At 38.0% G+C, this 14,420-nt stretch overlaps 1 long non-coding RNA gene, 1 other non-coding gene and 1 pseudogene across 4 annotated transcripts; 2 read left to right on the forward strand and 1 right to left on the reverse strand.

Moving 5' to 3' along the window:
- Positions 1-157: 157 nt before the first annotated feature.
- Positions 158-12,703, forward strand: LOC131800007 (uncharacterized). Of its 3 annotated transcripts, none has more exons than XR_010715742.1 (6): positions 158-337; positions 445-559; positions 6,757-6,892; positions 8,656-8,797; positions 9,998-10,199; positions 11,538-12,703. It is a non-coding gene; the product is annotated as an uncharacterized lncRNA (long non-coding RNA). The 3 variants fall into 3 exon arrangements; XR_010715741.1 differs by having other exon boundaries at positions 6,757-6,811; XR_010715743.1 differs by lacking the exons at positions 158-337; positions 445-559; positions 6,757-6,892 and adding an exon at positions 8,250-8,305.
- LOC136284415 (uncharacterized) lies at positions 1,619-4,419 on the reverse strand (annotated as a pseudogene).
- Positions 10,659-10,731, forward strand: Trnat-agu (transfer RNA threonine (anticodon AGU)). Its single transcript has one exon. It is a non-coding gene; the product is annotated as a tRNA-Thr (tRNA).
- Positions 12,704-14,420: the final 1,717 nt, after the last annotated feature.

Consider the following 14,420-nt stretch of genomic DNA (forward strand, 5'->3'; position numbering starts at 1 on the left):
CGTGGATTTTTGCGACTTAAAAATCACCACTACCAGACAAAAATCATTACCCTTAGCATCACTAGTAGATTGGGAATCACTGGGAAAAGTCGGCAGTGAAGATGTCTTGTGATAAATGTTCACAACTGTTCTTAATTGTTCTTCTAATTTGCAATCAGTGACGAATCAGTAACACATAGTGACTGATTAGACAGATGTTTATCTAATTTCGGCCATCAATAGACACGTCCAGGCAAGACATTTCATTACATTTCATTACATAGCCATTTTTTCCGAGCAGGGAAGAAGTTTTAAATCTCCGTTTCAAGTTTCTTATCAAACTCTATTCCCCCGTTGAGTGAGTTTATGTGAAATCTGTTGTATGAAATTCTGCACTTTTTTTAACTTAGTTAGTCAGTTTAAATACTTTGCAAAACTTTTTATTTGTTTTTCCTCTTATTTTAGGGTTTCAGAAGCAGTGACGTTGTCGACGCCAGCTTCTTTCTCGTCCGTCGTTAACGTTTCACAATTATCTGAGCGAAGACTGCATTAACTGGTGAAGTTTCAATACTAAATTCAGGTATGTCAAAGTAGTCCGATTCAACAGAAGTTCGTGTGGAAAAAACATGAAATCAAGGTTGACGTAATTTTTCATACGCATTAGATTTTTGTTCTATTCATTTATTTATTTATTTATTTTTGGTGCGCCTAGTGCAGTTTAAATAAGATACACACGAGTGATTCAGCTTTTAAAGACCGAGGAAATCTGTGAAAAAAAATAATCCACAAAAGCTTGTGAATATTTCAAAGTAGACAAATATTGACAATAGGGGATAAGTCCTCGAGCTCTGGTCTTGTCTCGTTACTTATTTTTGTATTAAAGTTCGGATATAACGTGCGCTGTAATTGGTTTGAAGAGCGTGCTCTATCAGAGTACAAAGCATAGAGAGCTGAGCTAAAGCTGTCACGCCATCTGCCAAATTGTACTTTGTCCGACCTTTTCGGGGACCTCTCTTTAACTTTTTTTCGTCGATTGAAAGTGAAATTTCGGAACAAGCGAGCCGGCAAGTAGCAAGGGAAGAACTGAAAAAAGGTTCGAGCAGAGAAAGCAGATACGAAAATCCTCAAAGAGAAAAGGAAATGGACATGCCGAAGGTTTTCACGCTCAGTTAGATTGCCAGGTTGCGTCGGGTAATAAAACTCAAACAGAGCTAACACTCGTTTAGTCTAGATAGTATTGTGGTCAAGAACAAAACGGAACAAAGCGAGAAAGATGAAAAACATAACCAAACTGGCAAATCTTTTGAAATTCATACTAATCATGAGTTGGGTTTTGTTTGACAGCAGCAGGGTTTTGTTTGTTTCTTTAAGTTGATTGTGCACTGGATCATTCATTGCTTGCTTATACTCATCTACTGGTAAACATTAACAGTAGCGCCACATTTTTGTCTCTCTGAGGCGCATTGTAGCAAAGATCTTGCGCTGGCACTCTTCCGCTTTAATCGCGCTGACAGACTCTACATTAAAAAAATAATCATCTGAATCGTCGGACAATTCATCTACTCCGTGAACTTGTTTGCTTTTTGCAGGCTTTCTGCACACCTACGATCCTGGGAAGTGGTTTACGGAGAACCACAATCTTAACGGTGTTTCTGCCAAGCTACACATGACTCTCACTTTATTGCGTGAATCTTTAGGCAGAACTTGCATTTGATATGAGCATTTGATATGAGGATGATCCGAGTCGCGCTGTCCCGAGCCGGAGCCTTTATTACGTGGGACTTTGCTTCGCCACGAGCTGTCAGTGTTACTTCGCCAGTGTTACTTCGCTGAGGGCTTCGTGACGTATTAACAGCACTCATTTAATCGCGTGCTCTTTCTTTAAATTGCTTCGATTTTTCATTTGTTCGACAAATATTGATGCATTTATCTAGAGTCAATTTGGGCTCAGCAATCAGTTTATTTCGGGTTGCGTGATTTAGCAATCCTAGGACTATGCGATCTCTCAAGAGATTATCTCTCAGTTCTCCGAAGCTATTTTTCTTCGCCGAAGAGCGTTGCGAGGTCGAATAGATATCAAATGACTCACCTCGTTGTTGGTCACGTTTATTGAACACATACCGTTCGTACGTTTCGTTCGTCTCCCCTCCACAGTATTCTTCTGGCAGCTGCAGTACTACATCGATATCTTCTTACTCTTCTTCAGTCGCAAACGTCCAATACATCAGGCTCGATACACGTTAGCAACGCGGCTACTCGGAGTTGTTTGCTTTGTGTATTTAGTCTAAAAGCTGTCTCATAATTGACCCATAGGCGTTTGAACTTTTTCCAGTTGGCTTGTGATACTCTCCAAAGGTATCTTAACTCGAAATAGAAATAATCAGATGTGAATTCGCTTCAGCCTTTGGATCGGCAATCAGGAAATAGAATATGAGAATAATTCACCATTACTCAGGTCAAATTTCTTATCAATCGTTACATTCCAGAATTAAATTACGGTTTTATTCACTTCTCCCAAAAATTTTATATGATGCGCAGTTCGTCATCATTATCCGTGTTTAAATATCCTCTTCAAGCACGCAATAAAGACGCACACAGAGAATGAAAATGAAGAGGAGAATTATTTGTGTTCCTCTGTAAAGTCGAAAAGAAACTTTATGTACAATTGATACGCATAACCTTGAAACGCCAGTTTAAATAGAGTGTTTTAGTTTAAACTCTCTGGGAAACGGAACTACTTCTTTAAGACTTGCAAAAACATAAACAATGTCAAAGCATACTTTCCCTTTCCAGACTTTTTTTTTTGTACACGGTAAAATTAAGCGATACTTAATATTTACCCTGAGTTTTTTCAGTTGAGTTTCGCTTAGAACTCGCAGAGTTCTTAAAAAGTTCATATTTGTTCTTACATGGACAGTGTCTCCTACACTGATCCATGAGTCTGCAAAATTCTCAAGTTCAATGAGGCAAATACCAACAAAGTCTCGAAAGTCAGTTGATCGCTATCATGCGAACCTTTCAGAGGACGCAACCATTTGACCAGATATGCCTCAAAGTTCGCTCGAAAGACATCGTTCGCAAGCTAATTTCAGTGAATATGTGAATACGTTCAGAAGTACCGTCAATACCTATTTAAGCGATATATTCGGCCCGTGGCTCTTGCTTGACTAAAAACACGTGTATGGAGCCCGTCAACGCTTTTGTAGAGGAAATCGTCTGTAGTTTAAACTCTGATTATTGGCTATTCCAAAGTACGAGTTCAGCACGAATTCGTTTTTAATTTTCCAGGAAAATAAAACTTATTTTATCAGAAAGTAATGCAGGTCTTAAAGGGCCACTCTCCACCAGGATAATGGGGTGGTGTGCGAAGACTGCTTTAAATTATGAAGTTTAGATATTCAATTCAGGTATGTCAAAGTAGCCACGACTCAACAAAAATTCGTCTTGAGAAAACATGAAAACATGAAATCAAGCTTAACGTCATTTCTCTTATCAGTAGTTTTTCTCTTATTTTTTTGCGCAGAGTTACTAGTGCAGTTTGAATTAGATAAACACGTTTAATTCAGCTTTTAAAGACCTTTATTTAACTACGTGTTACACAAAATAATTGATTGAAAATCTGGCTTTTGCAATAAGAAGTGTAGTTCTTCTCGATCTTCAAAGGATTTTACGGGGAAATGATTTAGCGCGAGTTAATAAAATTTTAAGTTGGATAAAATTCTCCGATTCGACATTGCCGTCAATTAGCCAAAAATGTACAAGTACATACGCAAACTCAACTGTTTTACATTTTACGTCCAATCTACAGCTTCTTTAACATAATATCCCCTCACCTTCCATGTTGCTCTTTTAAAGAAGAAATTGTTGTATCGTTCCCATTAAAGCAAAATAACTCGGCAGGATAGTCAACGCTTTCTGAAAAAAGCGTATTTCAGGGGTTTTTGATTTGAGGTTTCTCTATTCCTATTTCGTTGAAAAGGAATAAGAGATCTTTGCTTAAATATTTGTTTTCAAACGAACAGCATATCAATGTCAGCGGAATGTTGCTAGTCTTGAGCATGCGGATTAACGCTAATTAATTCAAAATGAGGTCTACCGAAAGTGACCACTCCGTAAAATAGGAACAAGACTTTTGCACTACGTTTGCAACGCCTTTGTCCTCACTTTCACATTTAAGCGACAACTTGTGCGGCTCGTTACTTTTTCGCTGCCTTCTAAAGCATAAGCCTTATAAAATTTTTTTTCCCGCGGCCCCTTGATGGTTTATTACGTAAACGTCGTGAATATAACTTACGGTGAAAACCTTATATCCCTTAGACCCGACGTCCTTTTTTCCGCAGCCTTCCAGGTGCTTTTGAATTTTTCGGTAGTAAACTTCGGAAGAAAACTCAAATTTTTCGTCGAAACCAAGCGATTTTCATCACTGGATACTAGCGTCATTTTGAACGCCATATTTGTTTACCCATCAGAGCCCGAAGAGGGTTGATTGGGAATATAACATTCGGTTAAAAACTTATATCCGTTAGATCAGATGTCCCTTTTTCTGCAGCCCTCCAGGTGCTTTTGAATTTTGAATCGGTGGTAAACTTCGGAGGAATTTTCGGTAATAAACTTCGGAAGAATTTCCGGTAATAAACTTCGGAAGAACTTTCGGTAGTAAACTTCGGAAGGAAACTCAAATTTTTCGTCCAAACTTAGCGATTTTCATCACCGAAGATACTAGCGCCAATTTGGAACGCCATATTCGATACGCAACAGACCACGCGACCAGAGCCATTGCGAACAACGCTTCTTCGAGAACTGAATTTAGCTCTGGTTAATGATATATTTTGGCCATGAATTCCACCCGCTGTAAGTTGTGCAGGAAGAGTTCCATTCGACTGGAGAGGAAAGACAGAAAACACATCATCGACAAGCATTTCCACCTTACAAATGTTGATGGGATTTCTTCATTTTATCGAGATATTTCTTTACGGATGGTTTTCGAAACATTCAAAGCCAAGCTTAGGGATGGCATTCTGGAGGAAGGAGATCATCATCCATCGAGAAATATGATTTATTACTGCCCCTTTGATTTTGTAGTGGGCTCCTCTCCAACTCGACGTGGACGACGTAGGACTCGTTATGTGAGAGTGGCCTGCACCCGCTCAATATGTCCTTATTGTGATCATAATGTGATCAAGGTAAAAACGATTTTTCCAGATGGACAGCGCAAACCGATCTCTCATTGAGAACGAAACTTATGGAGCGAAAATCCAAGTCTCCGGCAAAAATATATGAAGAACGATCTATTACTATTAATAGTAGTCATGAAGTGGAAAAGCAGTCAGAATGAGTACAACTAGTTACTAGCACGAGTACAAATAGTTTCCCTAATCTTAAGGGTCGAATGGATGTAATTTTTGATTATAAAACGTACATGCATTGGTCTTCTTCATATGAATTTGACGTTCCTATTAGGATTTGTTACTCAGCAATGCGGGAGATGCTCTCCATGAAGCAAATGTAGGAATCATCCACAACATAACAGTTTAGCAAAAAGCTGCGAAGATCAGTTAAATCTGAGCAGTTTTTGAATGCGTTTTTCTCACACTGTTTGAAAGATACAATATGGTGTGATCATTAACTTAACTGATAGCTTCTCAAACTATATATTTCCATATCTCCTTTGTTCCAAATGAAGCTTTCCTGGCAATGTTGGAAAGTACACATTCTGGAAATAAAGAACAAAATCATGTTCTGCAAGTCCACCAGTCTTTACGTAAACTGATCCTATGAAGGAGGGGTTGGGGAGAAAAGTACTTTTGAAAATGGACAACTGAGAATAATCATACTAAAACTTTCGGCACAAAAAGACGGATAAATTTCTAACTGAATCAGAGTACCGTAGTATAAGTGACATGTTTCATCTCGACGTATTCCGAAGACATTTTGCAAAACTTGCACAGTCAAAAATACTTCTAAGAGAACTGACTTGTAACAGAAAGTATGATTATGTCATTTCTTCAAATGAAGTATGTAAACCAATTCCAGTAACATTTTCTAAATTCGGTTGGGCAAAGATTCGAACAGAAAAACTTCCCATTCAAGATATTATGATAAAGTTATGTAAAAAAAATACATTTCTAGGCGAGTAAGGAGACTTGTTTGGACTCTCTCCCAATTGCTTCACTTCTGAAAGCCACTGCAACTGATTAGTATCCTTCTTTGAGGGATTCCTAAGTGGAAAAGAAGGGTGACGAGGCTTCCTTTGAAGTCTAAATAATTAGGTTTCAAAGACTTGTTTTGTCTCGCTAAGCTTTAGCTAGAAAATTTTTACTGAAAGCAGACTCAGTTAATTTGCACGATGACGGCTGATCGAGAGAAAACGATTGCTGATGGGTGGTATTCCCACATAAAGTTTCAAATCTTTCAAATGACTGTGGGGCTATTTCTGAATTCAGGCAGTGTATTTCTATCTTCGATTCCCGAAGGCTGAAAATTGAAGCAAATTCCATCACAATACTGTAAAGCAACGTGACGGTCTAAACGTCTAAAACTCAAAGATTTATTTCAGGTCACAGCAATAAATAAAAGCCAGGGTTATTATTTTGAGAATTATCTTCTACATTTCATTATTTTTAAAATTGTGTATAATATGTAATTGTTATCATGTCTTTACTTGTACGAGTTGTTTACTGGGCTTGTAAGAGACCCCTTGGAGTGTTGTCTTTGCGGGAAGTGGTTGAATGATCTATTTTTGATGTAGTTTGATTGTTTGTATGTGATTTTTTGCAGTAACCTGCAAAAGAATTGAGCGTGAAGATGTTGCATAGAGGAATCAAATCTTATGGTGAGATTTTGCTTTGCCAGTGTATGGAGCCATGAGATTAGCAAGGAGTAAGGGAGTCTTGTTTCATTTTTTAAGAATCAGGTAGTACTTAGCGTTTTAATTTTTCTTTCATATTCAAAAATATATATAAATCTAATATATAAATCTAATATGATTAGATTTGCACAAACAAACTCGATATGTTGCAAGATTGACAGTCAAGTTCATGCATTGATAGGGCTCAGTTAGTGGTTGGGGTTAGGGGCATACCCCGCCATCAAGCCAGACTTGCCGATAAAAATACGGAGCGCTTAACGTTAAGGGTAGTGCCCTGCATGCAGCCCAGCCCCTAACCCATCCAAAGATGGGTTGTAAATGGCTCTGTGTGGAAAGCTCTAGGGGATGGGGAGGGTATGTTATTGGACCCCTTGTCTAACTGACAGTTTTCTTTGAGGCTGGATTGGGCTTGTTGTTGAGTGTCAAAAGCATGCCTTTGAGGGAGAGGGTGCTTTATTGACATTACAAAAACCTGATGTCCAGGTTTTCACCTTAAGGCGGGCATCGCCATAGTGACTCTGCCTACGCTTTAAATTAAAAGTCTTTTCGTTACTGCATTACTCACTTAGCTAACTGAATAGAAAATTCGTGAAAGATTTGACAGATTACACTGACTGACGTGTCGTCGGTGTCGATGATTATTTGACGTTTGCCAGTAAACGCGGATAATTCTATTACTGTAAACAGAATAATTACTATTGGTCAGTTGGTTGCAGCAAATCGATAAAAACAGCTTATTAAGATTGGTCTGATGAAGGTAGAAATTCTCTCGGAGCATAAGGATGGAGTATGCATTCAAGTGAGGAGAAATTGTAGGGAATGTCACAAGCGTTTCAAGGGTTCATAGAATGGGGTTTGCAATATTCCTCAGTTATTGTCAAGACTCACTGAAATCAGGGGGTACTCAAGACAGTTAACGGCAGCTATGAAAATTTGTGCAGTCATCTTTTTGTATTATCTCGCCATTGATGCTGATGCTAATAAGAGAAAGAAAGTTTGCAAATAAATAATGAGCAAGTTGTCAGATCTTGAGGACTTGATAATAAAGAAATAGGACTGCTGTACAGTGGGTAAGGTTTAGAAGATTGTTTCTATGGTTTACATTAAATTCTCATCATGGCTTTCAGGTTGTCCGAAGGTTTGGAACTTCGGTTGGATAAAAATTGATCGCTAAAATAATAGTTTGTAATATCTGCATTTATCTACTTTTTATCACAACTCAATTTCTCTTCTGAAATACAACAATCTTTTCCAGAACACAACGAAATATTCTGTTACACAAAAGCAAGCTGTAACAACCAAAATTAAGTGAATCACAATAAAATTACTAAAGCACTGACTAAGCCTGTCGCTGAAAGCGACCGGAGACTGGGACTAGCTCTGGTTACATACTGTTAATTAAGGCGCCATATTTGTACCGTTCATGTTGAGGAACTGAGATAAATTGGCTTCTTCTAGGTCAGTAAGCGATTATCCAGAAGAAGAAAGCATAATTTCATACTAGTTTTCAAAAGGATATACGTATTAAGGTATCACTGAATTTTTAGCCAAGTGTCAAGGCATCACGACGTGTGTACGAACATTGAAAAATACAGTTTGTAGGTTAAAGCATTTTAACTTTAAGGAGAAGATTGCAATATTTTGACATGGACGTTGGCCAGGAACAAATCGTGAATGAGCTTAGTGGCCCAAGATTTCCAATACGTGGTTGTATTGATGGATGGAGTTGAAAATAATGTGGCTAACAGTCGCAAGGTTGAACAACCATCCAGATATTATTTTCAATTTTTATTTGAATTGTGTTGCAGGGTTAGAAGGCTGTCCAGTGAAACTGGGGACTGACTGTGGAACAGAAAATGGTGTAATGGCAGCTATGCAATGTACATTTCAGCAAGATGCAGAAGCACACAAGTATGGGTCATCTCTGGTGAACCAAAGGATTGAGGGCTGGTGGGTATTTTGCAGAAGAAACAGTTGTTTTAAAGCAAGTAGGAAGCCACTAGAGCATGAAAGAAGTGCTCGAGTGCTTAAGCTGCCTCTCAAGGTCTTTTGCAACAGAGCAGAACACTGCCAAGGCTTCTCTATTCGTTTTATAATAAAGAATCCATTTACCCTTTAACTCCCCTGAGTGACCAAGACAGAATTTCTCCTAACAATATCAGCACAATATCAACCAGACAAGTGATGAGATTAAAAAAAAAGCTATTAAGTTGGGGATAATTAGTTGATCCAATAATAAATTCTCTGAACTAACATTATAAGAATTGTATGGTTGACTATAAGAAGAAATACAAATTTGGTCTGGGAGGGAAAGGGTTAAATTCCCCATTCATTTCTTTCAATTTTGAAAACATACTTTAAGTGATAAAATGATTATGACTGGTCCTTAAAGGGGACATAGTTTTTTTTTTTAGTTTTTGATACTAAATTTGTCTTCCCTCTAATTTTGCCCACTCCTGTTTGTTTCATGTGCCTCTTAAGTCAGTTTTTGTTTTTTTTGGAGGAGATCACAATAAGCCATCCTAGATATAATGCGGTTGGTGAAAAATGCTTTCCTAGTGTTAATACAGTGAAGATATTTTGACACTTTATATTGACACGCTATACGGCACTTTTTATAAACAAGGATGTCCTCTGAGATCTTCTGAAGTTCATGGTTTAGCCTTTTGTGACTTTATGACAAGAGTAACCCTTAAATGTAGTGCACATTTTGATTGAGTATTCAAAGTAATCACAAAAGACAATCACAGTGACTAAATAATAACTCTAAATGAAAACACAAACAAAGCCTACTTTTCAAAGAGCAGGAAGGCTTGAGTGATTAACCTTCTACACCCTAACTTCATAATTTACATTCTCCATACTGTTCTCCATAATTATACAAAAATAATTTGTTTGACAATTGAGAGCTTCTTCAGTTTGTTATTATTTCCTTTACCCTCGTGATCTTCCTGTTTGATTCAGGGTTGATAGTGTAGGGAGAAATTAGATGCTGGTCAGCTCTAAGTGGTTAAAGGGTTGTCACCATTGGGTTAAGTATAGCATCTGACAGGGTGAGAGATTGGTGTGAGTTTGCTGGACCACTTAAAGACCAAAGTGAAGTGATACCAATACAGTGGATACTAAGTTTAGAATTTCCTTATCTCACAGGACACCATGTGTTGCCTGACATTCCAAATAACTACTGCACAGGAGTCAACAGACAGGACACACTGATGCTATCTTCTCAGAGGCAGCCCAAGGAAGGCCTATACCCTGACATTAGGCAATGAAGATCTGTACTGTTCTATGAATAGGGAAGTGTTTGGAGACTGCATTGGTGGAGGATGGATGTTGGTCATGAAGATTGATGGTAAACAGTTAATGAAAACACAATGAGGGCTTCAAAATACTACTAATTAATACGGTGTTCTCTCTTTATTTCCTAGGAAGGGTGGGGGATGGGATGGTTTTGGTTGTGTCAAATAAAATTTGCCTGATTCTCTTTCCCCCCCTCCCCCAAGGGCTCTGTAATATTGTAATAACCCCCCCAGGGCTCTGTAATATTGTAATAACCCCCCCCCCCCCCATTGGCCGTCATTTTTCTAGAGTTTTCCCTTTCTACTATGTTATACTCTGAACCCCTTTCTGTTACCACTGAAAACTGTGTGATTCTCCCAAAATCTTCTGACACCCCCATACCCCAGGAGATAAATAATGAGTGGTTCCTTATAGGGTGCTTTTTTTTTAAGTATTTTATATTCTTTCTAAATTTGCCCACTCCTGGGATGGATGGTTTATTTGGACCCAACATATTGACCAGCTCCCAGTTGGCTTGTTAGCTCAGTTGGAAGAGCACTGCACTAGTATTGCAGAGGTCATGGGTTCAAATCCCGTACAGGCCGGAATTTTTTCCAGGTCTTATTTTCAACTACTAGTTCAGTAGTGTTCTTAGCTGTGAGGATCTCTTAAATTCATTTCTTCACCACAGTGCAAATATGTGAATTTCATATATCTAAAATCATTATTGCCCACTCCTGTTTGTTTCACAGTGCTTCTTTTGAGTCAGTTTTTGTTCTAGAAGAGATCACATTAAGCAATCCTAGCTAGATATGCTGCAGTTAGTCAAAATGCTTTCCTAGTCTCAATGCAGTAATGTTATTGTGGCCTTTTTTATCAACAAGAATGTCTTCTGAAATTTATTTTAAGTTTATGGCTCAGCCTTTTGTGACATCGAGATGAGAGTGACTCCCAAATGTAGCACGCATTTCGATTGAGTATTTAAAGTAATCACAATTGAGGACAATCACAATGACTAAGTAATAACTCTAAATGAAAACAAAAAGAAAGCCCACTTTTCAAAGAGCAGGAAGGCTTGAGTGATTAACCTTCTACACCCAAAAATCATAATGTACATTCTCCATACTGTTTCTATATATACAAGAATGATTTGTTTGGCAATTGAGAGCTTCTTCAGTTGGTGATCATTTCCTTTACCCTTGTGACCTTCCTGTTTGATTCATGGTTGATAGTGTAGGGAGAAATAAGATACTGGTCAGCTCTTAGTGGTTAAAGGGTTGTCACCATTGGGTTAATTAAGTATAGCATCTGGCCAGGTGAGAAATTGGCAAGTTTGCTGAACCACTGATAGAGCAAAGTGAAGCAATACCAATGCAATAGATACTAAGTTGAAAATGTCCATATCTCGCAGGACACCTTCAGTTAGGATTCAAACGCCTGGTCTTCAGTCTCTCCTGAAAATGGAGTCACCAGATTGGATCACCCAGAGACCCTGTAAACAACCTACTGGAGCACATCCTTTACCAAAATCTGCCTTACCATGAAGGTTGATAGACTAGGAAACTGGTAATAAGTCGTGGACACTTTAACATTTAAAAGGGTCTTGAAAATAATTCAATTCCTCTTTACAAAAAAAATAGGCTTTTACATGTTAACATAGGCAGCCAATGGGTAACTCTCAGATAGAGTTGATTGCTGGGGTGATGTTAGGTGCATAGTTAGAATTCACATTTTGGCTATCATTTGACCTGCACCATTCCTTTAACCTCACTTTTGCCATAAAAGTGTACACTTTTTATGGCAGATTTTTAATGTAACATTTGTATGAATGTGCTGCAGGTTGTGAATAAGTTACACACTCCATTCCTCCTCGTTCTTTTTGAATAATATTCCATTGGATTGCAGTTGAATCCTCGCAAAATTGCAAATGAATGACTGGCTGGTTGGCTATCAGTTTACAGGGTCCTTTTAAATAAGATCTGACTTTTGTTGCCAAGTCATATTCTCAATTTCACAGTCAATGTAGTCTTTCTTTTCTACAAGCCTGCTTAATTTTTTCAAGAGATGGGACCATCTTGCTTCTGCTGTTGACAATGAGCAAAACTATGTAAGATTATCCAGCATATCTTAACATAGCAAACAAGTTTTTTTTACAATTTTCAACGTAAGGTGGTTTTCCTCCTAGATTTCTTAATACTCTAATTTAATTGCATAATCATCTCACGGGTCACCTGCAGTATATTTGTTGCCTTTAGTTTTACACTTTCTTAGAGAGATGCAGGCACAATTTGAATTTGTTTTATTTGTAACTTTTATAGTTTATGAAAGATGTTTGGTACTGATTGTGCCACTCACATATTGTACTGTAATGGACAGGTGTTGTTCTGTCCTTATTATCAGCTCAAGTTTTCGACCATAGTAAATAATTGGAAATGATTGGAGTTGTCCATAAATATACCTAGAGGTTTGTTTCCTTCTCTTGATGCAAAAGTTATTATCTTTTTAACATTTTCAGTCATATCTGGTTCTTGTAATTTAGTATCTGTGACACCTGAAGTTCTCTCCTCAACTTTACACCATTCATCATTACTATTGTCATTACAGTCTGTGACTACTGATAATTGTTGGTGAAATTATCATGTCTTTGAGTAGCCTCAGAAATAGTAATTTCAGGTACAGGATCAGCTGAATGTTTTCAAGAGATGTGACCAACTGGTCTGATATTTGTAACCGATGCAAACCCTAGATTAGATTCCATAAAGTGGATTGTGAAGTTTAATGCATCTGCAACTGCTTGAATAACAAGTGCATCAGCCCATGTACCCTGGTGTGACATATTAGCTCAATAACTTGACCATAAATGGTCTATACTACTTTTGATAAATCTCTCTGGATTGTTTGTGACATATTGAACACCAGTACTACGAACATTCATGTGATAGCTAGGTTCACCATACAACTGATGGGACACAACTCTGAAGAAACAATCACCTGCACCTCCAACATCTTCTATTCTCTAGCCATGTTGAGCTAATCAAGATTGTAAAATAAATTAAGATGGTTTGGATTATTTCCCAAAGTAACAGGTCCCGGGTTCAACTCGATAACTCCTGAAGTAAGTAACTTTGCCCTTGAAACAAAATACTTGTGATTTCGTTTCTTACACTTTATTGAACATCATTGAACATCAGGTATAAATTCATCGTGAAAAAGAAATGATACTTCACATGTCTTTATGCTTTGCAGTTCTTGTTTTGAAAACGTAAACACAATCAAAAGCAAAGTACAGCATTGAACCCTAATGCACGAGTGATTTCAACTGGTTTACATCTATACAGTCTGGTTTTAAGATAATTACGGTAATCAAACGATAAAATCGTTTTCAATGCTAACGAATGTGGTAAACTTAGCACAATACGAGACCTTACATACCTCCTAATTGCTTTACTCTTGCTAAATAAGTTCAGAATTTTCTTCCTCGGTAATCTTGATGGTTCACTATCACGACAGACGCCTTTGCTAATACGATTGGACTTTGACCTACTTCTTCGTTCCTGTATGATTTCTGTTACCATCAGATCAGTCTTCTAACTGCGTATCGTTCTCCTTGGTCACAAGAGTGTTTTGGTTGGATATTATGGACTGATCAGTTGTGCAACTCATGTTTGTAATAGCTTTGTTCAACCCTATGTTTGATTCATACTTTTGCTGATACGAGTGCTCATAGATTCCCACGTGAGTTCGATCAAAGTTCTGCTCGTAAGATTCACTCTTAAAAGGTTCACTATTTTTTAAACCCACGGTGAGCTTGGATGATCGACGAGCAGACGTTCCGAACGGTCATAGACTCTTCGCATTCAGCGTCTATACAGCTTACTACCATGTGCTTACTGCAACGAGTATTGGTCGAAAGTTTCTCGAAGAAAAGACGAATTCTAATTCAACGTCGCGGCATTTACTTCGGAAAGTCGACTGACGTGTGACATAACGACCTGCTTACGTCTAAGTGACATACATATTCTGACCCCCCAACAATAGTCTTTTCTACGCTTCGCGTATCCACGACAAAACAAATATAGAGGGTTAATGAATCAAAATTACGCTTCTCTTTGTTTTGTAATTTCTCAAAGGAAATCTGTCCTTCTTGGGAGATTTGTCACTTGTACTCTCACAAATGGCGGTCGTGACCGAAGCGTTACATAGAATTTCTTGATAGGTTCGTGACGGAAGTACATGAATATCATTGGTTTGGGTTGATTGATTGTGAGGTCGGAGTTACTAGTGAGTAGAAGAA

The sequence above is a fragment of the Pocillopora verrucosa genome, chromosome 11 (genome assembly GCF_036669915.1).
Source record: "Pocillopora verrucosa isolate sample1 chromosome 11, ASM3666991v2, whole genome shotgun sequence".
Classification (NCBI taxonomy): Eukaryota; Metazoa; Cnidaria; class Anthozoa; order Scleractinia; family Pocilloporidae; genus Pocillopora; species Pocillopora verrucosa.